We start from the raw sequence: 26,903 nt of genomic DNA, 5'->3' as shown, positions 1-26,903 counted from the left end.
AGGGACGGGAGGACGCTTCTTCCAGGTGGCTTTCCAACACTGGTTGTCCATCAAGGCCCTGGCAGGAGCTCAGGGTCCTCTGTCCCGCTCATCCCTCTGAGCCACCTTCAGCAGACTGTATCCTCCTGCCGGCACCAGCTCTGGGTGGACAGGCCTACGGGGTCCCCGCCTCCATCCAGTGATGCAGCCTGGGCTCCCGCCGCCCACTCCACCTTTGTCTCTCCAGTCAAGCAGGACAGCCTCCCGCTCCTCAGTCTCTGGGGGCACAGGAGGCCACTTCTACTAGCGGTTCCCTACCTGATGTAGCTCAGGGGAAATGGCGCCCCCTGGCGATTGCCTGATTGGCCAGCACTTGGGAAGCTCCTGGTCCTGAGCTGGGCAGGAGGTAGAAGCTCTCACCAGGTGGTGACCAGGCAGCCCACTGTGCAGGCAGGTCTCAGAGGGCCCACTAAGGAGACCTGCATCAGGGATGTCTGCACAGTTTGAAGGACATAGGAGTCAGAGTGGCTGGAAGGGGGGTGGGAATAAAAAGACATGGAGGCATAAAAAGACAATGGCATTTTCAGAAGCAGGAGCAGCAACAAAGGAATCGCATCTGAGTTCTTTGGAGTCCCAGGATTTAGGTGGTGAAGTGTCAGCCACGAGTCCTGCCAGTCTCCCCCTAGTGGCCCTTCTTAGTATTGCAGCCAAGACTCAAATTCTAGGAAACTGACAGATGCCAGGTTAGAGCTGAGGGGTGACATGAAACTACTCTTATTAATTGCTTTGTTTTTCACATGTTATTTTAATTCTACATATTAACCCAAAGCATAACCAGGTTTCTGCTAATTAAATGACTGCGTTGCTTTCTTTGCTCTCCCTGAGGCCCTGAGTTCACAGGTTCTGAGGGCTGAGCCCTGGAAAGGATTGGGTCTCGTGGATCTCCAGGTAAAGCCCTTCAGACACAAGAAATCATTTTTCAGTCTAAGTATGTTCTGGGAAATATCTGGGACATGGTTATGCTAAAAGCACTTGTTGATCTGAACTTCAAATGTAACTGGGTGTTCTGTATTTTTATTTGCTGCACCTGAAAGCCCCGTCTTGGGGTGAGTCCTGCCCCTGGCTCTGGCTGGGCCCACACCACCCTGCCTGGCTCCTCTCCCTGGGCCTCGTGCTCCCCTCTCACCTGAGCATTCTGACAGTGCTGTGCTTCAGATGGCCCTGAGGGCAGCTGCGTTCCCCTTTGTGAAACGGATGGATGCACATGGATCCACAAGGCAGGGAGAGCGCCCGGCTCTCGCCAGCCCAGGACTCCCCGAGGTCTAGGGGTCAGAGAGCTAAGGTCAGGAGAGGGAGAGAGCACAGGAAGTACAGTGGATACCGATCTCAGGGCATAGCTATTCTGAATCCACACTGCTTTTCCTCCTGCTGGGAAATCCAAGGCGGATCTCAGGACTTCGGCTGCATCTGTCAGCAACGTTTGCAGGGCCCAGGCTTCAAGGAGGGCCTGCTGCCTGCTCCACCTCATCTGGTCTCCGTACTCTGGTGGGAGGTCCCTCCATACTCTGGGCTTCTCTGCTGCTCTCCTCCATGCCAGTCTTTGAAGAAACAGTGGCAGGGCCACTGCTTCTCTATGTTGGAATCTCAGCTCTGTGCCGAAGGGCACATAGCCATGTCCTCTGTTCAGGGCAGGCCTCCCGGACCCTGCCAAGCAGCAGAGCACAGGCCTCTCTCTCCCTGCCCCTGCCCACCCCAGGGACTCCTCCCTTCCTTCAGTAGGGCTGTCCTGCCCCTAGTACATGCTGGGCAAGAGTCCAGTCAAAGGTCATATATCCAGTCTGCAGGTTTCAGCGGGAGACGCAGCTCACACAGAGCCGGGGCAGGACTCTGTCCTGCTGTGGTTCATGACCCTCCTGAGGTCTCTAAGGCCGAGCTCACATCAGAACCTCAGGCTCCCTACAGTCCCCTCTGAACTAAGGTCCAGGCTGGCCACTGGGTCCTGCCCCTCGCCTCCTCTCACTGGCCTGGGAGCACCAGCCTAGGCCCACACCTCTGAGGTCTGCCCGCCTCCTCCCCGCAGCTGACAAGGGCAAGCACCTGAAGATGAGTTGGCGACACTTGGGGAGTTGACAGAACGCGTGTTCTGAGGCATAAGGCGGCAGGCAGTGAGCGTGCAGAAGAAATGACGTCCATTCACAGAAAAGACTCATGGTGACACCCAGGAACTTAACTAATGATGGTGGACAGAAAGTAGGACACTTCCCTTTTTGCTCTATTTTGATGTTTGTGGGAACCTTTTCAAGGAGAGAGAAGAAACAGAACACATTGAATGTGTGCCCAAAGCCTTTGGCCTCCTTCGCTAAGCTAGTTAAGCATTTCCAACCCTCGAATTTCTTTAAGCCAAGAGTGTTTTAGCTAGTATCACCCGTGGAGAGAGCAGAGTTCACTGAGTCACTGACCCGCTGTAAAAGTAGGACTTCTTTTCACCTATGCTTAAAGGTGCATGCCCCAGGCCTCAGGTGCTGCCCGTTCCTGTTCACCCTGCCTGCCACAGACGTCTGCACCCCAGGCCTCAGGATCTGTGCAGGTCGCCTTATGTGCAAAGGGGAGTCAAGTCTGCTGATTGGCCAACCTCAACTTGGGGAGTATGCTGGGTCACCTGGGGGTGATAGGGGCAGAATTGTCGATGAGGAAGGGGCAGAATGAGGCCTAAGATGGAGGTGCAGCCCCCTGGAGACAGTGGCCTCTGGGAGCTGCAAAAGGCCCAGAACAGGTTCTGCTCTGCCAGTGCTTTGACTTCAGCCTCCTGGGACCCACACACAGAGCCTTACCCTGCAGAACAAACTTGTGTTGTTTAAGCCACTGACTCTGGGTCATTTGTAATCACAGGAAACAGACACGCGTACAAGATGGAGGAACTGCAGACCCTTCCGGATCACGGCATCCTGGGTAGCGTAGGTTCTCTCCTTTTCTCTCAGCCTCCCCAGAACTCTACAGCTAGAAATTCCAGTGGTTTCCAAAGCTGTGTAGACTTGCTCCTGGACGATCTAAGTGGCCTTTCCTAGATCGTCTTCCTCCCCCTCATCCCTGGATGTCCAGTGATGGGCAGCAGCAGACAGGACCCCGACTCAGCTGTGCCCTGGTCCAGAGGAGGCAGCAGGGGTGCTGCTCTTTCCAGCACTGGCTTTGCGGTGGTGCCTCACCAGCCGTTCCTGGCTCTTCGGCTGTGGCAGGTTAAGCCCCATCCGTGGGGACAGTGTTGTCTTGTTGCTGAGTACTCCCACTTATCACATATAGTTTGGAGTCCTAGTTCCTAAATGCAAGCATGTGACTGTGGTCCCTCCACCATCTTCTGAAAGGACTAGTGGGAGGGCTCACATTTTGCTGCCTGGAAGAGATTGGCATTACCTGGATGTGCATGAGCAGTCTCTATTTTTCCACACTTTACATGTCACGTTGGTGGACCCCAGCCCTTTTACGTAGTAGTTCATCATTTTTCATCCAAGGCAAAATCAGTTTATAGCTACTGAGTTGCCTGATCCCAACCCACCTATTTTTTATGGCGAAGCACATTCCCTTTTCCCATCTGTTTATCAACACCCCATCACCAGCAGCAGCAGCAGCAGCAAGGGTAAGTTTGTAATGATTCCCTGGGGAAGCTTGCATGAGTTTTTTATTTAACATGTTTTGAAACCATGTTCTTGGGTGCATAAGCATTTAATTGTTATACCTTCTTGATAGGTTGATGCTTTAAGACTTGGGAAATGACCCTCTTTATCTGAACCAATGCTCCACAACTTAAACTCTGCTCTGTCTGACAAGTACTGTCAGTAGAGAAAGACTAAATTTCTTTTATTGTTTGTTCTATTTAGTTATACACAACAGCAGAATGCAAGACAAACTAAGTTTCTTTTGGCTAGTATTTGATCTTTTTATAACAATTCACCTAGAACTTTCCTATTGTGTCCTCAGAACAGACAGAACTTTGTTTTGTTTCCTTGAACCCAGTCCAGCAATCTTTGTCTTTTATTGGACATTCTATTTATGTTAATGATGATTTATGGCTAAGCTTAGGTTTATTTTTATCATCTCACTGTTGGTTTTCCTTTTGCCCTACTTTTATTATCTTCATTTTTCCTTTTAAAAAATGAATCAAGTAGTTTACAAATGCCATTTCCCCCCTTTTGTAGCTTGGGGGTTATAAATGATGTCACTACTGTTTAAAGGTAAAATAGAACAGTGCCCATCACCCCCTCCCCAATGAATCCCCCATTAATCTGAAATTATGGGCAGACACAGACACAACTGAATTCTACCTAGGATAAGCACAAGGGATCCATAGTCACACACTCCAGTCAAAATGTCAGAGGAAAAGACAAAAGAACTGTTAAAGTCATAGGAGAAAATAGTCTCATGTCTTCAAGGAAGCTGGGAGAAGTGGGGTCAAGCACACACCACCTGTTCTGGAGCCCATGTTGACGAGCACCTCGGTATTCCTGTGGATTAGAGCTACTGTCTGGTGTAGCCATCTGATGTGACTTCCCTCCCAGCCTCCTCCTCTGGGTGGTTGTCAGCACAGACACACATTTATGCATCACTCATTGCTTATAAGGACCCCAATAAGATTAATAGTGACTTCTTATCAGAAAAATGTCAGTGGCAAAGGTGGTGGAGTGACATCTGCAGGGCTGAAGCAAAGCCCTGGTAATGACTGCAAAGCCGATCTTTCAAAAACAAATAAAAGTGAGTGTGTTCCCAGACAAGCAGAACCAAGTGAATTGGTTTCTAGCAGATTGCCATTAAAAAAAAAATACGAAAAGAAGTTCTCCTGACTAAAAGCCAGTGCTACCAGGCATTAAATCCAATTCACATTAAAACAAGAGTGCTGATTAAGATGACTACACAGGTAATTATAGCAGATACTATAATTGCATATTTCTTCTCCCTTTTTTCTCTTGACTTAGAAAGCAATTACATAAAACAACATGCATAGAATTGTATTTTGTGTTTGTGAGATGAAAATGTTATCTACATGCTGATAACCACCCAAAGGAGGAGGGCCACCCTGGGATGACCACGCCAGGAAGTAACAGGAAGAAGCAAAGGCAAATATGGACACCTGCTGAATACACTTGTCTCTGCCTTCTCCCAGCCTCTTTAGAGAGTTGAAATCATAAAAGCAAATGACTACAGCAACACCCTGTTGAGCCCTTAGAACACACAGACATAATAACAAGATAGCACAAAGCGGGGGCACAGGATTGGAGCTGTAGGAGTAAATTTTCTATGTCCTGCTGGAAGTGAGTTAATATTGCTAGGGAATAGGCAGAGGAGAATGGTGGGAACAGAGGTTAAGGGAGCAATTTTGTAAGATGGGCCACTGCTTCAGCTGTGATCCAATTAAGTACTGTAAGTAGCATAAAGAATTTCATCTTATTAAAAGGAATGATGGGAAAAATATTAGAATTTCATAAGGTTGTTTCAGGATACAAATTTAATATAAAGAAGAGTCAGCAACTAGGACAGAAATATAAGAAAGTTACAGGTGTGGAAATATATTTTACTATGGAAAATTAGATGGGAAACAAATGTTTCTGGGTGAGAAAGTATTTTGTATGGTAAAGTAAACAAGTTATAGAGTGTCTAAGTAAGGATTGTGCACAAGGTTTGTGGAGGGTAAAACTCAAAGTTTGTGTGTGATTAAGTTAGCTATGATTACCATTCATTTAAAGTTATTTAAGGTTTTTTTTTCTAAGTCAAGTTTTAATGTTCTGATATAAACCAGAATCTAACTTTTCATGTGTTGAAACCCTAGGGTTTCTTAAAACATTGATGTGCTCTTATCTATCAAGATAATTTCTTGTGTCTCTTAGGTTTTATTATTTAGGGTAACTAGTCTTGAAAGAATTAAGGTTTGTACAATTCTTCTTAAAAAAAAAAACTGTTATTTTAGGTTATTACCCTACACTATGGATTCTAAATTTTTATTTACAAGTTAAACTTGGTTTCTATAAGGACATCAGTGTAATTGTGATGCTAACTATTACTGGTATTTTTGTATATCAGATGCAGTCATGTCCTCCAAGTATATAAATCTTCTAAAATCTAAAGCTTAGGAGAGAACTTTACCAAGCTGGTGTTCTTCAAACTAACGTTGTCTGTAATGGTATGAAAAATAACAAACTTAGTTGGGGATTTACTTATGTTATTTAATGTTTTATAGTTGGATACAAATTACCTGTCATCAATAAGTGGTATGCATGGAATTTCATGTTATTCTTTACACTGGGATGGGAATTTAAATGTATTTTTGAAAAGTAGTAAGGACAGCCTGGTTTGTTTAAAGGTTAATGATGTGGAACATACTGCTTTGCCATTTTTTCCATGAGCAGAAAGTTAGGAGCCCTCTTAGATTTTGTTTGATTCATGTTTCAGATGTAAAGCTGTATTGTATTAATTGATACTTATATAAACTCAGGAAACTATATATGAGAACTTTGTAAAATGATATTTAAGAAAGAGGTAAAGATCAGCTTCAAAAATAAACCAACTTACCTGAGGTTTGTCAAAGACCCTACCTCACCTGAGTTAACTTGAGACAATAAAATATCACCTACAGGACAGACAGGATATGAGACTGACTTCCAGTACTAATACTGACCCCAATTTAATGGAAGGATAACTGTAAAATTGTAGACATTAAAATCAAAGTCCGTACTCCTTCAAAACTGGTGAAATGATAGAGGTTTAAAATGAAAACATGGAGACCAAAGTCAAGAAAGAAAAAGGGCCAAGGATAAAGCAGACAATATTTTGACCCTTGCCCTCTAAGATCACCCAAGACCCAATAAACAACACAACCCTCTTCGCAACTCTGGTGAGTCACCTGACCTCCCAATCAGGGAGATCAATAGGACCCTAGAGAACAGGAAACCAACCTGTGCACATTCTACAAAGAGGAGGATCACTGGAGAGGGAACTGTCCCTGATGGTTCCAAGGGAAACCACATGTGGTCAGCAAGACCCTGACCCATCCTGTCAGATGGCATAACTGGCAGAGGAAAAGCTAGAGGAGCTAAAGGCTTCTCACAAGTTCCTAAGGTGGCCCCCGGAGGAGTCTCAACTGACTCTTAACAGTAGATAAGAACAAGCTCAATTTCAACCAACTTGGTGTTAAACACCTGGCAGGAGAATATGACCAAAGCACAGTCATACATTGACATTCAAAAGGAAAGACAATGGTTCTTTGGTTCTTTTAAAGTAACTTAAGACATACATTTGTGTCAGTCCCACCAAAAGTAAGTAAAGCTGGAGGCCATAAAGGAAGAGTTGTTAGACAGCAATGCCTGATAATTATTATAAAAGACTTTCAGGACCAGAATCACAAGTTTTTTTCTGAGTCAGAGAGAGAAATACAAATCTTAACTTCCTACAAAGGTGGGCTTTATCTGAGCTTCTGTGTTTTGCTGGTGTGATTATCTAGCCCCACTATTTATCCCTCATATTGGTCTAAAAGATGTAATTTGTCACATCAGAGGCCTAACATTACCATGAAAGGCCTAAGTGTCACAGCTACAGAGATCTATTAAACACAGAGGTAATGCTAGTAAAAGCTATATTTAAAACTCAGCATTAGATATTTTAATTCAGGTCAAGGGGACACCTGTGGCATAATAAGAACTAAATGTTGTGTATATGTTTCTAACAATGCTGTCAATGTTTCTAAAGCCTTAACTGGCCTCCACTCACAAATCAGTGGCATATAGATCCCACCTAAATCTTTAATGAGTTACCATCTTCTTGGTTTTAGAGACCAGCAAATAATACTGATTTCTTTTGTGCTAATTGTTTGCAAAATTGCTTTGTTGTCTCATTTCTTGTTGTCTTAGCATGATCCCTGCCCTATGTACACCTTGTCCAGTCACCTACCAACTGCCAACATGGACCTCTGAACTGCCCTGAAGCTAAATACTCTTAACTGTCCATGTCTCACCTAGTGGAGAACAAGGACTTTGGATTACTTTTCCCCAACTTTGCCCTCTGTGAGCGGGAAGCCACCAGAATTAGTCAACATCCAATACCCTAAAAGAATTTAGGAGCCCAAATTCTTTGAGTGGGGAATGAGGAGCAGACAGCTGAGAATGGTGGGACCATGAGGTTAAGGAAGTGATTCTATAAAACGGGTCACTGTGTTGACCCCCACATGCTTTCTTTTCCAAGAAGCAATTACCTCCAGGCCTGTCTGACTTAAATGGACAAAATATGTCACGTTCCTCAGCAAACTACCTGTTATCCGCAGTGCCGGGGTCTTAAGCCCCCTTGCTCTTCTCGACCAGTGACAAGGGAAGGGAGCACTCCCCAAAAAGGCCAGACTGGGAAAGGTAGGACCGACTGACCACCCGCACACAGCCCTCTGGACGGAGGACAATCAGGTGCATCAGGGAGACCAGTCACAGCAGGAACTCATTTATTGAGGAAGTCACACAGCTTTTATGTAGGGTGGAGGCTAGGTGGGAACCAATCAGCTTAAAGGTCAGCAAGGCACAGGAGTTTCACACAGGCGAGAGTCCCATAGGGCTATATGGCCAACACGAGCTGATCACGTTGGCGGAACTGTCGTTAACCAATCCCTGACGGTGGTCCGATTTATCCTCATCAACTATTGAAACCGCCTTTGAGGCCTTGACCTTGCTCCCTTGCCAGGGAGTGAGGAGTCAGCCTGAGTTAGTTAACGTGTCGTTAGTCCCAACACCACAGGAGGAATGCAGGCCCCAAATAATGTCTATAAGAGGAACCCAATTTAACCTGAAGGGTGTAACTCTTTTCACAGACCAGATCCCAAAACTCAGGGAGATAAGGATAATTCCTCCTTTGTTAAAAATCCAGAGATGCTGGTCTCACCTTCCATTCACCAGGACACTCTCCGCATCTACCACCAGCCTTCAGATTGGTATACAAGCCTTTAAAGCAGAAAATTTATCAAGCTGCTATTCTCCAAATTAAACTTGTCTGTAAGGAGGTACGGCATCAAGAACACAAAACCTACGTAACTTGTGATAATAAGCCATCGCCTACAGAACAGATAGCATATAATGGTAACTTCCAGTACTAATAGAGACTCCAGTTAAATAAAATGAAGCACCCACCCCCAGATGCCTTTACGACCTGCTTTTCCCCAGCCAGACTTCTACTGTGGACCCCTGGATTGACCCAATTTTTAAAAGGGAAATCCAAACTGCTTGCCCCACGCTGCCCCTTCCAGCTTGAAGCAGCAGAGCAGTTGTTGCCCCCTTTCCCTCCAGCCCGGCTCAGAAGATGGTTTATGAACTGTGGAAAACCATCCACGTGTAGCAGAATTAGGCTTGGCTGAGCCATGGGATGCAGGAACTGGCAGCCACAAGAGACTGGTTCAGATAGCCAGAGAATCCTGAGCCATAATATGAGAAGTTCAACCAGTCTGCTGGAGAGAAAGAGGCCCAGCTGAGCCCAGCCTGAGAACTGCTCCCACCAATGCCGGGCTTGTGAGAAAAGCCATCCTGTATACTCCAGAGGGCCCCAGGTGTCAACTCAGTATCACAAGTGACACCCCCACACACTGGTTGGTGCTCCATGGAGCAGAAGAATCACCCTGCTGTGCCTTGTCCAAATTTCTGACTTACAGAATCATGGAATACACTAATGGCTGTAAGCTACAAAGTCTTGAGTTCTGGGGAGATAACTAATTGGAACAGAGAGCCAGTGCCCTTATGTGAAAGTGTGCTTTAGTCAGCGACAAGGGACCAGAGGTGGATGCTGACTTTTCTTCAGCTGCATCTAGATGGAGCCTATATACACAAAAACCCCCTCTAAGGGCCTGCTTGTGCCTCACTAGGTGAGCCTCCCAGATGAGAGCTGGTCACTCCCAATTAGGGACCTCCATTGTCCTCTTGGTGGATAGTAAATCTTATGCTTGTGACCAGCAAGTAAATATCTAGAAGGGAAAGTGCTGAAGTCATGGATACGTTCATTTCTAAGCTTATAAATACATACTGTTGAGTTGTATTCCAGAAAATTGCTACCATTTTCTACTTCCTTCCATGAAAGTGGTGTCTCTTTGCCCTCTCAGGAATACTGGCTGCTTCAAGTGTGGTAGTACCAGTGACCTTAGGAGTAATGCTGTGTATTTGCATGACCTCAGTTCACTCATCTTTGTATCCACCATGCCTGACATAGTGTCTGGAACAAACTAGAATAACAACATTTTTTTGAATCACAATAAATATTTTTGAATGAAAAAAAAAATTCAATGGGTCTAAGTGACCTAGAGTTGTCATAGCAGAGGGGACTTAAAAATCCAATGCCATTCTGTTATCAGTCAAAAGTCAAGAGGTGGACCTAGATGGGACTCTGGAAACTTCCCTAGAATACCCTATAAAACTGGGGTGCCCCTCTCTTCTCTGGGAGGACCCATTCTCTCCCTTGAGAGTGTCCCCTTTCCCTTTTCCTATTCCTTCAATAAACTCATGCCTGTTGCTTGGAGCGACATGTCTGAAATCTTTCTGACTTGATCACAGAATTGTTTTGAAGCAGAGTCTTTGTGTACCTCAGGTTCCCAGAAGAACTCAGCCCAGTACAATACAACCTGAAGATTATTTTGAGAACTTAAGATGAGCATTATAAGCCCTAGAGCAACTGCCTTTCCTTTGAGGTCCTGGCAGCTGAAGGCAGGCCACCTTAAGCAGCTCTCCAGCTGGGGTTATCCAGGGCATTTTGACATTTTTTCTTTGCTTTTGTGTTGTTCCCAGAGTATTACTGACACAGTCACCCCATCAGAGCCAGAAACACAAATATCCAGATCCTTCATTCTTAACCCCCTGCTGTCCACTTCTTGAATAAGAATTGGAAGCAGTATGCCAAGCCAGGACAGTGGAAGAGTTCTCAGAAATGACTTGTCCTTTATTCTGTGACTTCAGTAGATTCAAAAGCTCAATGTTTCTCAAATGTTACCTGTAAAAACTATAAAAATAGAAGTCCACAGGGTTTCATGAAAATTTCTTAAAATTTCTGCTTTCATTTCTGAAATAATCTTTCAAAATCTGCTGTAGCAGCTGTCGCCCAGACATCCATTACCAGGGTGCCTGCAGGATTGATTGCACATGGCTGCCTCCATCTTGGATACTGGCCTGCAGGATGGCTGCCACCACCATCTTGGGGAGCAGTCACCTCTGTCGGGACACCTACCAAGGCCTTGAGTCTGGTGTTGGAGTGCCTGTGGGTTTGGCTGCACCTGAGGTCTTCCAACTGGCATGCTAGTGGGTGCCATCTTGCTACTTCTTTACAGGGTTGCTCCTCTGAGTGAGTGCATCCCTGGTGGTCTCTCTGCAAGTTGGAATGGCACTGAGATATTGGAACTGCAACGTGGCTGAGCCTGGGGTATCTGAAGCCCAGATCTGTCAGATAGTGAGTGGGTCTGTGGGGCCAGTCTTGGCCTGGCAATCACATAGAATGTCAAAGACTGGGGGCATTTTGCCTGGGGGAAGCACAGGTTGGAGAGGAAAGAGACAGTCAGGCTATCCCCAGCTGCTCAAGTCCTGAAGTGCACTGGGATGAACCAGGCTTGCTGCATTGGTTCTGAAGATTAGAAGAGGGTATGAGGGCATCTTTTTATCAGCTTACCCAGTCAGGCAGCCTGGCTCCCACCCAACAGGAGCAACCATCAAACTCCAGACAACCCCACCCATCAGTAGAGAAGGGAAGCTGAGAACTTTTAAATGCCAATGGAAACATTTTTTTCAATTTTCCATCAAGAGTTTTTTCCCTCTCTAACATCTCTAACATAGTTGAAAAAAGAAGTATTCGTTATGCATCAGTTTATGAGGACTAGGATATGTGAATAGTATTTTACAGTTTTGTTGTGTATTCTTATATTTTCAGTTTTTTTCTTTTTAACTTTTTTTTAACTTTGCCTATATTTTTCCTCTCACTTTCTGTTTCCCTGGATTCTATTTCTCTCCTTCAGCCAATGTCTATCAATTCCTCTTTCACTTTTCCTATAATTTTTTACTTCTGTCTTCTTTCCTCCTACCTCATAAACATCACATCCTACACTGCTTCTTTTATTTCTTTATCTACCATTTAAAATTGTAAACCCATTTAGCAAATTTACTGTTTATATTGTAGACAATAGTTGAACACATGATTTTTGTTTATTGTGACAAAACTGTAGACGTCTTCACAGGAGCTACTAGGTTTACAGGGGGTGCTGTTAATATTGGTCTCCCCCTTAAAGAAAACCTTCTGGAAACCCTCAGGGACACTATAAGTCTACAGAGTAGAAACTGTAGTGCCTCCGATCCATACTTTAAGGGGGGAAAACACCCAAACGACATGAAGAAAAACGAGGAAACAAAGCCCCCACACAAACCAAGATGCCCCAATAATAGAATCTGTTGATAACACAGTAGAAGAAATGTTAGAGAAGGAGTTTAGAATGTACAGAGTTAAACTTATCTGCAAAGTAAAGGATGGTATAAATAGTGAAATCAGAGAGAAAAATACAGGAATGAAGAATCAGTTCAATAAATAGGCAGATATTCTGAAAAAAAAAAAAAGCAGAAATCCTAAAAATGAAGGAATCAATAAACCAAATTAAAAATTCAATGGAGAACATCACCAATAGACTAGATCACTTGGAAGACAGAACCTCAGGCAATGAAGTTAAAATATATTCTCTTGAAAATAAAGTTGATCATTCAGAGAAGATGGTAAGAAACCATGAACAGAACTTCCAAGAATAATGGAATAACATGAAAAGGCCAAATTTAAGATTTATCAGAATAGATGATGGAGCAGAGATATAAACCAAAGGAATGCACAATCTTTTCAATGATATAATATCAGAAAATTCCACAAAACTAAAGAAGGAAATGAAAAATCTACTACAAGAAGATTACAGGACCCAAAATGTACAAAATTATAGCAGACACACACACCAACATTTATTATTAGAGTGATCAACATACAGAATAAGGGCAGAATCTTGAAGAGAAAAAATGAGATTTTGTATAGGGGGAAACCAAGCTGATTTCTTGGCCAAGACCTTCAAGCTAGGAAGTCATAGAATAATATATTTCAGCCTCTGAAAGAAAGTGGATGCTAACCAAGAATCCTATATCCTGCAAAATTAAGCTACAGATTTGAAGATGAAATAAAAACCTTCCAGGATAAACAAAAATTTAAAATTCACAACTAGAAAGCCTGCACTACAGAACATTCTCAACAAAATATTCCATGAGGATGAAATGAAAAAAAAAAAAAAAGTGAAAACCAGCAAAGGGAGGAGCTACACTAGAATACTCAATCAGAGGAGAAATTACTCAAGTTAAAAATAAGAAATAAACCAAAATGAACAGGAATACAAATCATAACTCAATAATAACCCTGAATGTAAATGACCTAAACTCATCAATCAAAAGACGTAGACTTGCACATTGGATTAAAAAACAAGAACCAACAATAAGCTGTCTCCAAGAAACTCATCTTTTATGCATAGTCATCAATAGATTGAAGGTGAAAGGATGGGAAATAACATATCACTCATATGGATTGTACAAACAAGCCGGGGTTTCAGTCCTTATATCAGAGAAAGTGGACTTCAAGCCAAAGTTAATCAGAAGGGACAAAAAAGATATTTCATTCTACTGAAGGGAATTATACAGGAGCAAGATATAACAATTGTAAATATTTATGCCCCAAACAATGGAGCATCTACATATATTAAACAAACCCTTCTCAATTTCAAGAATCAATTAGACCACAACACAATAATACTAGGTGACTTAAATACAACTCTCTCACAACTGCATAGAGCCTCCAAACAAAAACTAAAATAGGAACTATAGAACTAATAAATACAATGAAAAATTAAGGCTTAGTAGACATACATAGAATCAATATATGAGTGAAAAATTTTTCTTCTCAGCAGCACAAGGATTCATCTCTGAAATAGACCATATCTTAAAACACAAAGCAACTCTCAGTAAATGCAAAACTTTGGAGATATACCCTGCATTCTATCAGATCATAATGGAATAAAATTAGAAATCAATGATAAAATATAAAATAGAAGATACTATAAGACCTGGAGACTAAATAATACACTATTGAATGATGAGTGGATACAGAAGAAATCAAGGATGAGATGAAAAAATACTTAGAAGTAAGTGAGAATACCAATACAACACATGAAAATCTCTGGAACACTAAAAAGGCAGTTCTTAGAGGAAATTTCAGTGTATTGAGCTCATTCATTTAAAGAATAAAAAGTCAACAAATGAATGACAGAACATTACATCTCAAAGTGCTAGAAAAAGAACAAATCAACACCGAAAACAGATTGGATATAATAAAAAAAAAAGTTGAAATCAGTGAAATCAAAACAAAAGAAACAATTAAAAAATGATAAAACAAGAAGTTGGTTCTTTGAAAAAAAATAAATAAAATTGATAAACCCCTAGCTATACTAATGAAGAGAAAGGATAAACTCAAATTACTAAAATGCATGATGAAAAAGGAAATATTGTGACAGACATTACTGCAATACAGAAGATAATTAGAAAAAACTTCGAAAATTTATACTCCAATAAAATAGAAAGTCTTAAAGACATTGACAAATTTCTAGAAACATATAAGCTACCCAAATTGAATCAGGAGGACATACATAATTTAAACAGATCAATTTCAAACAATAAAATAGACAACACCATCAAAAACTCTACCAATAAATAAAAGACCAGGACCAGATGGATTCTCAACTAGGTTCTAGAAGACCTTCAAAGAAGAATTAACACCAATCCTCCTTAAATTATTCCATGGCATAGAAAAGGAGAGAATGTTCCAAACTCATTGTAAGAGGTTAATCTCACCCTGATATCAAAACCAAACAAAGAGACATCAAGGAAAGAAAATGTCAGACGAATATCTTGATGAATGCAGATGCAAAAACTCTTAATAGAATTCTGCTAAATTGCATACAAATGTATATTTACAAAATTGTACACCAGGATCAAGGGAGCTTCATCCTAGGGATGAAATCAACAAATACACACAGAAATCAACAAATGTGAACATTGCATCAATAGACTTACAAACAAGAATCATATGATCATCTCAAAAGATGCAGAAAAAGCATTTGATAAAATGCAGCACATATTCATGTTCAAAACAATAGAAAAACTAGGGATAGTAGGAATATACATCAACATTGTAAAAACTGTATATGCTAAATTCAAGGCTGACATCATTCTAAATGGAAAAAAATTGAAAGTATTTTCTCTAAAAACTGGAAAAAGACAAAGACGCCCTCTTTCACTACTTCTATCAACATGATCCTGGAAACTCTAACCAGAGTAATTGGACAGGAAAAAAAATTAAAGAGATACATGAATAGGAAAAGAAGAACTCAAATGATCAATACTTGTTGATGACATGACTCTATATTTAGAAGACACAAAAAATTCCACCAAAACTTCTATAAATAATAAATGAATTCAGCAAAGTAGCAGGATATAAAACTAACACCCATAAATCAAACACATTCCTATCCATCAGTGGTGAATCTATTGAAAGAGAAACTAGAAAAACTACCTCAGTCACAATAACCACAAAAAATAAAATAATACTTTGTAATCAATCTAATAAATTAGGTGAAAGACCCCCACAATAAAAACTACAGAACACTAAAGAAAGAAATTGAAGAAGACCTTAGAAGATGGAAAAACCTCCCATGCTTCTGGATAGGCAGAATGAATATTGTCAAAATGGCCATACTACCAAAAGCTTTATACAGATTTAATGCAATCGCTATTAAAATCTGAATCACGTTCTTCATAGAAATAGAAAAAGCAATCATAAAATTCATTTGGAAAAATAAGAGACCCAGAACAGCCAAAGTAATCCTTAGCAGGAGTGAACCAGGAGGCATCACAACAACAGAACTTAAACTATACTACAGAACCATAGCAACAAAAAATGGCAATGTTTTGGCACCATAACATATGCATAGATCAATGGTACAGAAGAGGGAACACAGAGACAAACCCACATAAATAGTTACCTCATACTAGACAAAGAAAGATGCCAGAAACATTCACTGGAGAAACGATAGCCTAGCCAACAAATGGTGCTGGGAAAATTAGAAAGCCACATGTAACAAAATGAAATTAAATCCCTAACACTCCGCACAAAACTCAAAGTGCATAAAAGATATAGGCACTAGAGCAGAGACCCTACATCTTACAGAAGAAAGCATAGGCTCAAATCTTCACCATGTTGCCCTAGAATCTGACTTCCTTAACAAGATTCCTAAAGTACAAGAAGTAACATCAAGAATCAATAAATGGAAGGGGTTTGAATGAAAAAGCTTCTTCTCAGCAAAGGAAACAATCAATAACATGAACAGAGAGGGTGAAAATTTTTACCACATGCACCTCAGATAGAGCATTAATCTTCAGGATATATAAAGAACTCAAAAACTTAACACCAAAAAACCAAATAACCTAATCAATAAATGGGCTAAGGAACTGAACAGACACTTCGCAGAAGAAGAGATACAATTGATCAACAAATATATGAAAAAATGTTCAACATCTCTAGCAATTAGAGAAATACAAATCAAAACTACTCTAAGATTTCATCTCACTCCAATCAGAATGGCAATTTTCAAGAATATAAGCAACAACAAATGTTGACAAGGATGTGAGGGAAAAATTACACTCATGCATTGCTGGTTGGACTCTAAATTGGTGCAACAATTATGGAAAGCAGTATGGAGATTCCTGAGAAAACTTGGAATGGAACCACCATTTAAGCCAGCTGTCCTACTTCTCAGTATATACCCACAGGACTTAAAATCAGCATACTACAGTGACACAGTCACGTCAATATTTATAGCAGCTCAATTCACAGTAGCTAAAATATGGGACCAACCTAGATGCCCTTCAACAGATGAATGGATAAAGAAAATATGGTATATATACACAATGGATATTACTCAGCCTTAAAGCAGACTGAAATTATGGCAAATGCTGGTATATGGGTGGAGTTAGAGAATATCGTGCTAACTGAAATAAACCAATCCCCAAAAAAACCAAAGGCCAAATGTTTTCTCTGATATGTGGATGCTAATTCACAATAAGAGGGTGTAGGGAAGAATAGAGTTACTTTGGATTAGGTAGAGGGCAGGGCGACTGAGGGTAGGAAGGATAGTAGAATGAATCAGACATTATTACCCTACATACATTTATGACTACAGGATTGGTATGATTCTATATCATGTACAACCAGAAAAATGAAAAAGTATACTACATTTATGTATGTATCAAAGTGCATTCTACTGTCATATATAACTACTTAGAACCTATATACAATTCAAAAAAAGAGAGGCAAAATAATTTTTATTTTACTTTATATAAAAAGAAAATATTTTCTAAAATAACAACAATTATTAAAAGGACACTAAAATTATATTTTAAAATTTAATAAAATCTCCCAAGTTATAAACACAAAGCCCTTTCCATTCCATGTTAATTGGCAGAAGGTATTCACAAGGGACTTTGAATTTTTCTACCACAATGTCCCAGCTTGGTGCCATGTATACTCCTAGGGGATGAAGGACCCAATGAGAGTACAGATGAGATAAGTTTTCATTTTCAGGAACCCCAACATTTTTCGAGCATGACAAAGTTTTGTGAATTTTCCTAAGGTGGGTGTGCACTCCCCGAGTCACTGAACCCAGGCTTACCTAGGACTTTCAAACTTGACACCAAACTCCTATGGAGAGAGAGCTCAGCCTTACTGGATTCCAGAAGGAATCTGGGAGTGGGAGCTGGTCACAGAGTATGTACCATTATAATCAAATATTAATGATGCTGGCAATAAGGTTATTCCTTTTAAAGTTTTAAATTTTGCCATTCAATCTCTCAGTCCTTTTTTTCAGTTTTCATATATTATAGTTTTTAAAATATATTCTTTTTAAGTATACATGACAGTAGAGTGTATTTTAATATGATACATAAATGGAATATGACTTTCCATTCTTCTGGTTGTACAATGTGTGGAGTCACACTGGTCATGTATTCATAAATGAACATAGAAAAGTGATGCCTGATCCATTCTACCATCTCTCCTATTCCCATCCTCCCTTCCTTACCTTCTTTCCCCCTTGTCTACTCTATTGAACTTCTATTCTTCCTGCCTCTATTGTGCCTTAACATCCACGTATCAGAGAGAACGTTCGGTCTTTTGTTTTTTGGAGATTGGCTTATTTCACTTAGCATGATATTCTCTAACTCCACCCATATACCAGCAAATGCCATAATTTCAGTCTGCTTTAAGGCTGAGTAATATCCATTGTGTATATATACCATATTTTCTTTATCCATTCATCTGTTGAAGGGCATCTAGGTTGGTCCCATATTTTAGCTACTGTGAATTGAGCTGCTATAAATATTGACGTGACTGTGTCACTGTAGTATGCTGATTTTAAGTCCTGTGGGTACTGAGAAGTAGGACAGCTGCCTTAAATGGTGGTTCCATTCCAAGTTTTCTCAGGAATCTCCGTACTGCTTTCCATTATTGTTGCACCAATTTAGAGTCCAACCAGCAATGCATGAGTGTAATTTTTACCTCACATCCTTGCCAACATTTGTTGTTGCTTATATTCTTGAAAATTGCCATTCTGATTGGAGTGAGATGAAATCTTAGAGTAGTTTTGACTTGGATTTCTCTAATTGCTAGAGATGTTGAACATTTTTTCATATATTTGTTGATCAATTGTATCTCTTCTTCTGCGAAGTGTCTGTTCAGTTCCTTAGCCCATTTATTGATTTAGTTATTTGTTTGTTTGTTTGGTTGTTTTTTTTTTGTTGTTAAGTTTTTTGGGTTATTTATATATTCTGGAGATCAATGCTCTGAGATGCAGGTGGCAAAGATTTTCTCCCATGCTGCAGGCTCTCTTCTCATGTTCTTGATTGTTTCCTTTGTTGTGAAGAAGCTTTTTTAGTTTGAATCCACTTCATTTATTGATTCTAATATTACTTCTGGCACATTAGGAGTCTAACAAGACTTAAGAAAGGAAGTCAGAGCCTAGGCCCAGATGGTGAAGATTTGGGTCTATATATTTTTCTAGTGGGCATAGTGTTTCTGGTCTAATTCCTAGGTCCTTGATCAACTTTGAGTTGTGTTTTGTGCAGGGTGGGAGATAGAGGTTCAATTTCATTGTTACATGTGGATTTCCAGTTTTCCCAGCACATTTACTGAAGAAGCTATCTTTGATCCAGTGTATGTTTAGGATGCCTGAGTCCAGAATGAGATAACTGTATTTATGTAAGTGTGTCTCTGTGTCTTGCATTTTGTACCATTGGTCTTCATGTGTACTTTGGTGCCAATGCCATTCTGCTTTCGTTGCTATGACTCTGTAGTATAGTTTAAGGTCTGGTATTATGATGCTGCATGCTTCACTTTTCTTGCTAAGGATTGCTTTGGCTATTCTGGTCTCTTATTTTTCCAATGATTTTCATGACTGTTTTCTATTTCTATGAAGAAAGTCATTGACATTTTAATATGAATTGCATTAAATCTGTATAGAGCTTTTGTTACTGTGACCATTTTGACAATACTCATTCTGCCTATCCAAGAACATAGGAGGTTTTTCCACCTCTTAATGTCTTCTTCAATTTATTTATTTAGTGTTCTGTAGTTTTCATTGTAGGCGTCTTTTGCCTATTTTGTTGGATTGGTTCCCAAATATTATTTTGGAGGTTACTGTGAATTGGATAGTTTTCCTAATTTTTCTTTCAATTGATACATCACTGATGTATAGGAATGCAATTGATTTATGGGTGTTAAGTTTATATCCTGTGACTTTGCTGAATTCATTTATGAGTTCTAGAAGTCTTCTGGTAGAGTTTTTGGGTCTTCTAAATATAGAATCATGTCATTTGCAAAAAGGGATAGTTTGAGATCTTCTTTTCCTATTCATCTTCCTCCCTCCCTCCCTCCCTCCCTCCCTCCCTCCCTCCCTCCCTCCCTCCCTCCTTCCTTCCTTCCTTCCTTCCTTCCTTCCTTCCTTCCTTCCTTCCTTCCTTCCTTCCTTCCTTCCTTCTTCCTAATTGTTCTGGCTAGAGTTTCCAGACTATGTTGACAGAAAAGAGGGCGTCTTTGTCTTGTTCCAGTTTTGAAAGGGAACACTTTCAATTTTTCTCCATTTAGAATGATGTTGGACTTGGGTTTAGCATATATGGATTTTACATTATTGTTGTATGTTCCTACTATCCTTAGTTTTTCAACGGTTTAAACTTGAATTGCTATATTATGTTAAATGCTTTTTCTGTTTCTGTTGAGATGATCATGATGCTTGTCTTTAAGTCTATTCATGTGATGAATTATGTTTACTGATTTCCATATGTTCAACCAACTTTTCATCCCTGGGATTTACCTCACTTGATCTTGGTGCACTATCTTTTAAATATTTTTTTTTGTATGTGCTTTGCCAGTATTTTATTATGAATTTTTGCATATGTGTTCATCAGGGATATTGGTTTGAAGTTTTCTTTCCTTGAGGTATCTTTGTTCCGTTTTGATATCAAGGTGATCCTAGCTTCATAGAATGAATTTGGAAAGTTTCCATCTTTTTCTATTTCATGGAATAATTTGAGGAGGATTGGTGTTAATTCTTCTTTGAAAAGCTGGTAGAACTCAGCTGAGATTTTGTGTGCTCCTTGTCTGCTTTTTGTTTGTAGGGTTTTGATGTCATCTTCAATTTCATTGCAGATGAAACAGATCATTGAAATTGATCTGTTTAAATTGTGTATGTCCTTTTGATGCAATCTAGTTAGTTCATATGTCTCTAGAAATCTGTTGATGTCATCAAGATTTTCTATTATACATTTTCAAAATAGTTTCTAATTATCTTCTGTATTTCAGTAGTGTTCATATTACCTTTTTTCATCATGAAATTTAGTAATTCAAGTTTTTTCTCTTTCTTTTCATTACCTTAACTAAGGTTTTATTAATTCTATTTTTTCGAAGAATCAAGTTTTTGTTTTATTGATTTTTTTGAATTATTTTGTCTCAATTTCATTGATTGCAGCTGTAATTTAAATTATTTCTGATCTTCTACTGCTTTTTTTCATTTTAAATTCTGTTTTTTTAAGTTGCAAAGTATAATATGATTATTTCTTTAACAAAATAATTGAATATCTAAACAAATTAATTATCTAAACATATCTTCATGAATGTAAGTGGAGGAAAAGTGAAAGAATTTCAAAACCAACCAGAAAACAATCACAAAATATATATTTAATAACTACTTTCAAGCTAAAAAAAATACCAAGAAAACAAACAAGTATTCTGTAAGTCTTGCTACTCTGAATAATGTGACATTTTCCCTAAGTTCTATAAACAATTGAAGTTCTAGAACATACAGAAAAAGGAAATGATGATCCAGTACAATGGAATCTTTGAAAGAAGCTGAACTTTTCTTAAGATTTTAACAAATGATCTTGCCACTAACAAAAATGGGTAATGTGTGAATTACTCAATTTCTAGAAGGTGAAAGAACTGACTTCAGGTAATCACTAGATAATACAGAAATGACGTTTGCTTAATTTTTAGACCCAAAATTAAAAGAAGCAAATTATCTTGTAAAAAGGAGTTTTTGATAATGAGTATGAAAACAAGCATAACATTTGTAATAAATCACCATAAAATACTAGATCACACCTGAAACATCATATTGCTACTAGAGACATACAAGGCAGAAATCTGTTTCTAAAATATTGTTACACAGATAAGTAATGTTAGTATAAATTCCTTATTTACATTAAAATCTGTTGCAGTGTGCTGGTGTGACCAAATCTAAGAAGATAATCCCAAAGGATAAAGTGGAACATAAGAGCAGATATTTAGATATTAGGTGAAGCTCAATTTGATTCAATCATAAACCTTCAAGTTACTTTTATAAAGTCACTAATACCATTTTAAATACTGTTACAATAATCTCTAAAAGTAAACCATTAATGACTACATGTCTTTACCACCTCTGCACTGTATGGAAACACCATGAATGTAGACACATTTTAAGTAGAAGATTGACATTCTAAGTCATGCTGTTTGATTTTATAAAAAATCATAATAGAACCTCTCACTTTTAAAAGTTGTAGAGAAGCTCTGTTAATTTTTAAATATACTAATTTCTGTGAGGTCTAGCAATTGAATAATTTAAACTTGAAAGTAGAACTAAAATTCTGCTAATAACCATCTGCTTTATATTACACAAGGAAATATATACGTATATACACAAAGTCAATTCCCTTCTCAGCAGACAACATCTAAACAGAAATAGTTCACAAAGGACTATGTAGAATGTGACTGAACACTCAACAACTAGGCTAGCTGGTTAAAATCACAGTCCACTGTAATTCTGAAAGTTTCTCTAATGTGTTTCAAAAACTACAAGTATCTGATTTAAGTTTATTTAGAGTCCCTATTCAGAATAAATTTTGTTATAAATTTCATATACTCAACATAAATTACTAAACATGAAAGTTAGGTTTTTCCATGTGATCTAACTTTTTGCTCTATGATCTATAAACCCCAAAATAATATTTTTTAACTATCATAAATAGTATATAACAAATTTTCTTGTGTGCCAAAGTTTTTAAATTGTTTAAAATTCCTTTACTGTTTTAACCAAACACATTTAACAAATATAAGTTTACACTGTTAGTCCCCAGTGATCATACATGAATAACTTTTGTAACCTCAAGACACTTCACACACCAAGAACTGTGAGTGCAATCTTCTTTTAAAAACTACACCTATTTAAAAAGAGTAAGGAGACCAATGAGCAAAAAAAAAAAAATTAGTAAATGAGTAAAATATCTAAAAGTTTAAATCTATTTTAAGAAATGAAAGGTGGAAACATTATGAATTTTCTGAATCTTAACAGGATCTAAATTACTTCCCTAGTTGTGATATTAACAAGTTTCTTGAACTATAAAATAGCATGAACATTTGATCGGTTCACTAGCATTAGTCACACTTATTTGTTCACTTAATTATCATTTGTTGAGAAAAAAAATTACCAAAGTACTTTCATTTACACTTAGAATGAAATCATCTAACATCCTCTGACCAATAATTAAAGCGAATGGAGAATGTGCATGTTCAAGATCCTATGTGAACAGGAAGAGCTTACTATTTTGCCTGCCTAATATTTTAACTGATTGGATCTTTCTAAAATATCAATATCTCAAAAATAAAATTTAATGACATCATCAGACCAACTGACTGAAGACTGAATAAACTTGCAACATAAATCCATAGCACCTCAAATAATGACAAAGTCATAACATGTTTCACACAGGGATCAAGAACAAGCTGTTTCAAGAACAAATCAAAATAGTCTCAAAACATTCTCAACATTAAGTGCAAATTCAAGTACATGTAATACTTTCAAAGAGTAGGATCTGTTTTGAGATTCTCTTTGAATAAAACAAATTGCCATATAAAAACTAAGATTTTAGGAATTTTTTTCCTTCCAAATAAATGATTTTGCTATGGCACCACAAAGTACATACAGAGGCTAGCTTGCAACCAGTACTCAGAACAAATCTAGAGTGAGCAAGACCAAAGGGATGACCAAACCCTTCCATTTGATTTAAGCTCTTGTACCTACAGCTCCCATGGCAGCTTTTCTCCTGCCATCTAGGCCTGAGATTGTGGGCACAGTTTCAACCTACACAAAAATGGATACCAAGGGCAAAAGCTGATAGGCAGGCAGATCTTTTGATTGAAGAATCACTCCATGAGAGAGGGCCAGATGAAAGCTGATAGGAAAAAAGGGCTACTGAATTAAGGACAAGGTTTAGGAAAGAATCTCACACTTCTGAACTATAGATATTAATTGGGAAGAAACAAAAGTATAGTTTCTGTGTTTATCTGTGATCAAGACTAGATAATCTAAATTAAACTGTATCTCTCAATTCCATTAGTTGAGATGTTTTCCTGATTAAAGATGAAAGTATACTCAAGCTTGTAATCAACTACAAAAATTACAATTACTTCAAATGGAATTTTAAATAATTTCCCCACATGGTAGTTAAGTTCCTAGCAGTTCTGTTACTATCAGACAATAGTCAAAAGTAGATTTTGTATGTACCTTTCTTTGAAGTCAAAGGAAGAAACTGTATCCCAACTAAGATTAAAAGGGCAAAACCAAATTATCTTGCCAAGCCTGTGAAAATAAGTTTCTATTTTTGTGCTGCAATTTACTTGAGGTTTTACTTACTCTAATTTACTAACATTTTTGTTTAAGCATGCCAACATTTAAAAAATGGAGATTAGTTTTGATATCTAAGATAAAACTTCTAGAACCTTCACCAAGTTTTACTATTAAAACCTTTAGCATAAAAGATTTCTGTGATCCTTACAAGTAATGGAAAGCCTACTACTTTTGCTTTTTTAATTTGTATTTTTTTTGAAATATTAATGGTCAAGTATCCCACCTGTTAAAGAAAAATATAATATGATCTGGTTTCCCAAAATTGAAACATGGTTAATAAAAATAAAAAATTCTATTTACACAAAATAGTCTGAAAAATTAAAAAGAATGGTGAACTATAGGTCCTAAAGGGAGAGAAAAACTGCATCATAAATTCCAGTTCAGATTGAAATTTTGGAAATTTTTGTCCTGTGCCCCATGCCATTTATTAATCACTATGTTTTAAAAACTACAATTATGTTCCAAAGGATTTAGAAGCATTTCTTCTTCATTCAGGTCAGGTTGGCTTTCTTCTTAGCAGGTCCTTTATGCCCTTTGGCCTTTCTTCTTAAATTCCGCCTGTCTATTGCAGGTACTTCCACTTCTATGTCCTCTGAGCTGCTATCCACAGCTTTTTCTGTTGATTGTGGAAATTGATCCAGTTGCTCAGAAGACTGCTCCTCTGACTGATTCTTCTATCCTGCATTCTGTGAAAATGGCACATCTTCAAGTTCAACCTCTATCAAAGAACTCTGAGAAACAGCAGTAGATGTTTCCTGGGACTCAGGCACCCCCGCCTCACCCTAGTCCTCAAGTGAGAAAGTTGTGTTAGGTGATAAATCATCAGACACCGGTTCTTCAGAAAATTCAGCTGTCACCGAGTTTGGAAAACCACTGTCAGATCGGTCTTCATTTGAGATACGGTCAACTTTGTCTGAACTCCCAAAATGTGCTTTCTTTCTTGAAACTGGAGACAGTTTCTCTTCAGTGTGCCCTTTGTCATCAGATGGGCCTTGATCTGTCAACATTTCTGTATCAGTTACATGTGGGGGCTTATCTGGTGCAACAACCTCAGGAGGTTTTCAGGATTCTACAGTGGAACGAGATTTATAGTGTCTTCACTAGAATTAAAAGACTGCACTTTTAATTCTTCTTCTAAACCTTCACTAATGGAGTCCTCCTCTTCTGTTTTAAGCAAAGTCTTAAGAGTATCATCCATTACCTCACCATTCATAGGCTCTAATTCAGAGGCTTTTTCATCTTGCTTTTCCAGGTGTGGCTGGGTTTCAGGTACAGGCCAGATATCTTTATCACGACTTTCATCCTCAAATTCAATCACTCTCTGCTCAGGTTCTTCTTCCAGGAATTCTTCTGAGCTCTCTGATATGCACGTAGTAGACTTTAATTTTTTTACTGAAGCTGTCAGTGAGGTCTGGGCAGTTTTCTCCTCTTCTCCTTGAGAACCACAAAATTCAGAATCCTGAAACCGCTTTCCAGTCTTTGGCCGCTTTAGATGACTGCTTTGAGTATGAGTAGAAACAGGTGTTTTTTCATGACCTTCAGATGTGCTTGCAAAAGTCTCCTGCAGAGAATCAGTAGTTAGCTGCATCTCACTGGATGGATTGTCCTCAGTTCCCACTTCATACTCTGGAACAGCTGCAAGGCCATATTCTCCAGACACAGGTCTTTGGGCTTCATTCTGAGAAATTGCTGTAATTTTAAGTGTTTCTCTCTGTAATGCTCCGGTGACTGGTATTTGCTGGTACCAGTGTCCAACACCCTCTTCTTCCCAAAGGAGTTCATGGTCTCCTGGATACTTTTCAGAGTATTGTTTGCAAGCTGTATACATAAGAGAAGACAGTGGATACCGCAAACCACGTGTATCTTCTGTGAAGCAATCAACAAAGTCCTCCAGCATATGAAGCCCAAAATCTTTGCCTCTGAATTTCTTTCTTACGAACGTTGTATCAAGAACTGGCAGTTGGTAACTTTGGGTAAGAAATGAGGCACATATGCTTCCTGCTTAAGCCCCTCTCTAGAAGGGACAGATGTTCTCACAATATCATCAATAGCCCACCACTGATCAGCAAGGTAAAGTGCCACAGCTGTGAGTGAATCCTCAGGTGCAAAAAGCGCAAGAACTTTCTGGGTCTGATCTCCACCATAGAGAGGTACAAAGCCTACATTTGACAGGCTAGTAGGAACCTTAATATTGAGAAAAAAAAAAAAAATACTCTGTATTTTCAGGGTCCCCACACCTTAAATCTGACATGTAATCTTCAGCAGCATTTTCCAGTTCCTCATGACTGCAATTATTCAGCAAGTCCACAGGGAACGCCATCTTCTTCACTCTGAGAGCTGATTTTGAGTATGATCAAAGTGGAGTAATTGAACAGACTGCTACAACTATCCAAATCTGGGAAGGGTCTCAACTGTTCGGACGCGGCCCGCGAGCCGCGGGAGCCGGGCAAGGAGGCGGAGCCGCGCGAATGAATGGAGCCGCGGGCTGCGCGCTGGCGACCCCCGGCCGGTCCCTGGCCGTGCTGCCAGGGCGGGTACGGCCGCTGCCCCTCTCCCGCCACACCGGGTTCCTGGTCTTGGGTCGGCGCAGCCCACCGGCCGC

At 39.4% G+C, this 26,903-nt stretch overlaps 1 pseudogene across 1 annotated transcript; it reads right to left on the bottom strand.

The window, feature by feature from the left end:
• Positions 1 to 21,166: 21,166 nt before the first annotated feature.
• Positions 21,167 to 26,686, bottom strand: LOC306654426 (soluble lamin-associated protein of 75 kDa-like; annotated as a pseudogene). Its single transcript has one exon. The product of its transcript is annotated as a soluble lamin-associated protein of 75 kDa-like (transcript).
• Positions 26,687 to 26,903: the final 217 nt, after the last annotated feature.

Source organism: Sciurus vulgaris (assembly GCF_902686455.1).
Source record: "Sciurus vulgaris genome assembly, chromosome: 2".
In the NCBI taxonomy this organism is placed as follows: domain Eukaryota; kingdom Metazoa; phylum Chordata; class Mammalia; order Rodentia; family Sciuridae; genus Sciurus; species Sciurus vulgaris.
Note: the sequence above shows the minus strand (reverse complement) of the source record. Positions and strands in the feature narration are given on the sequence as shown.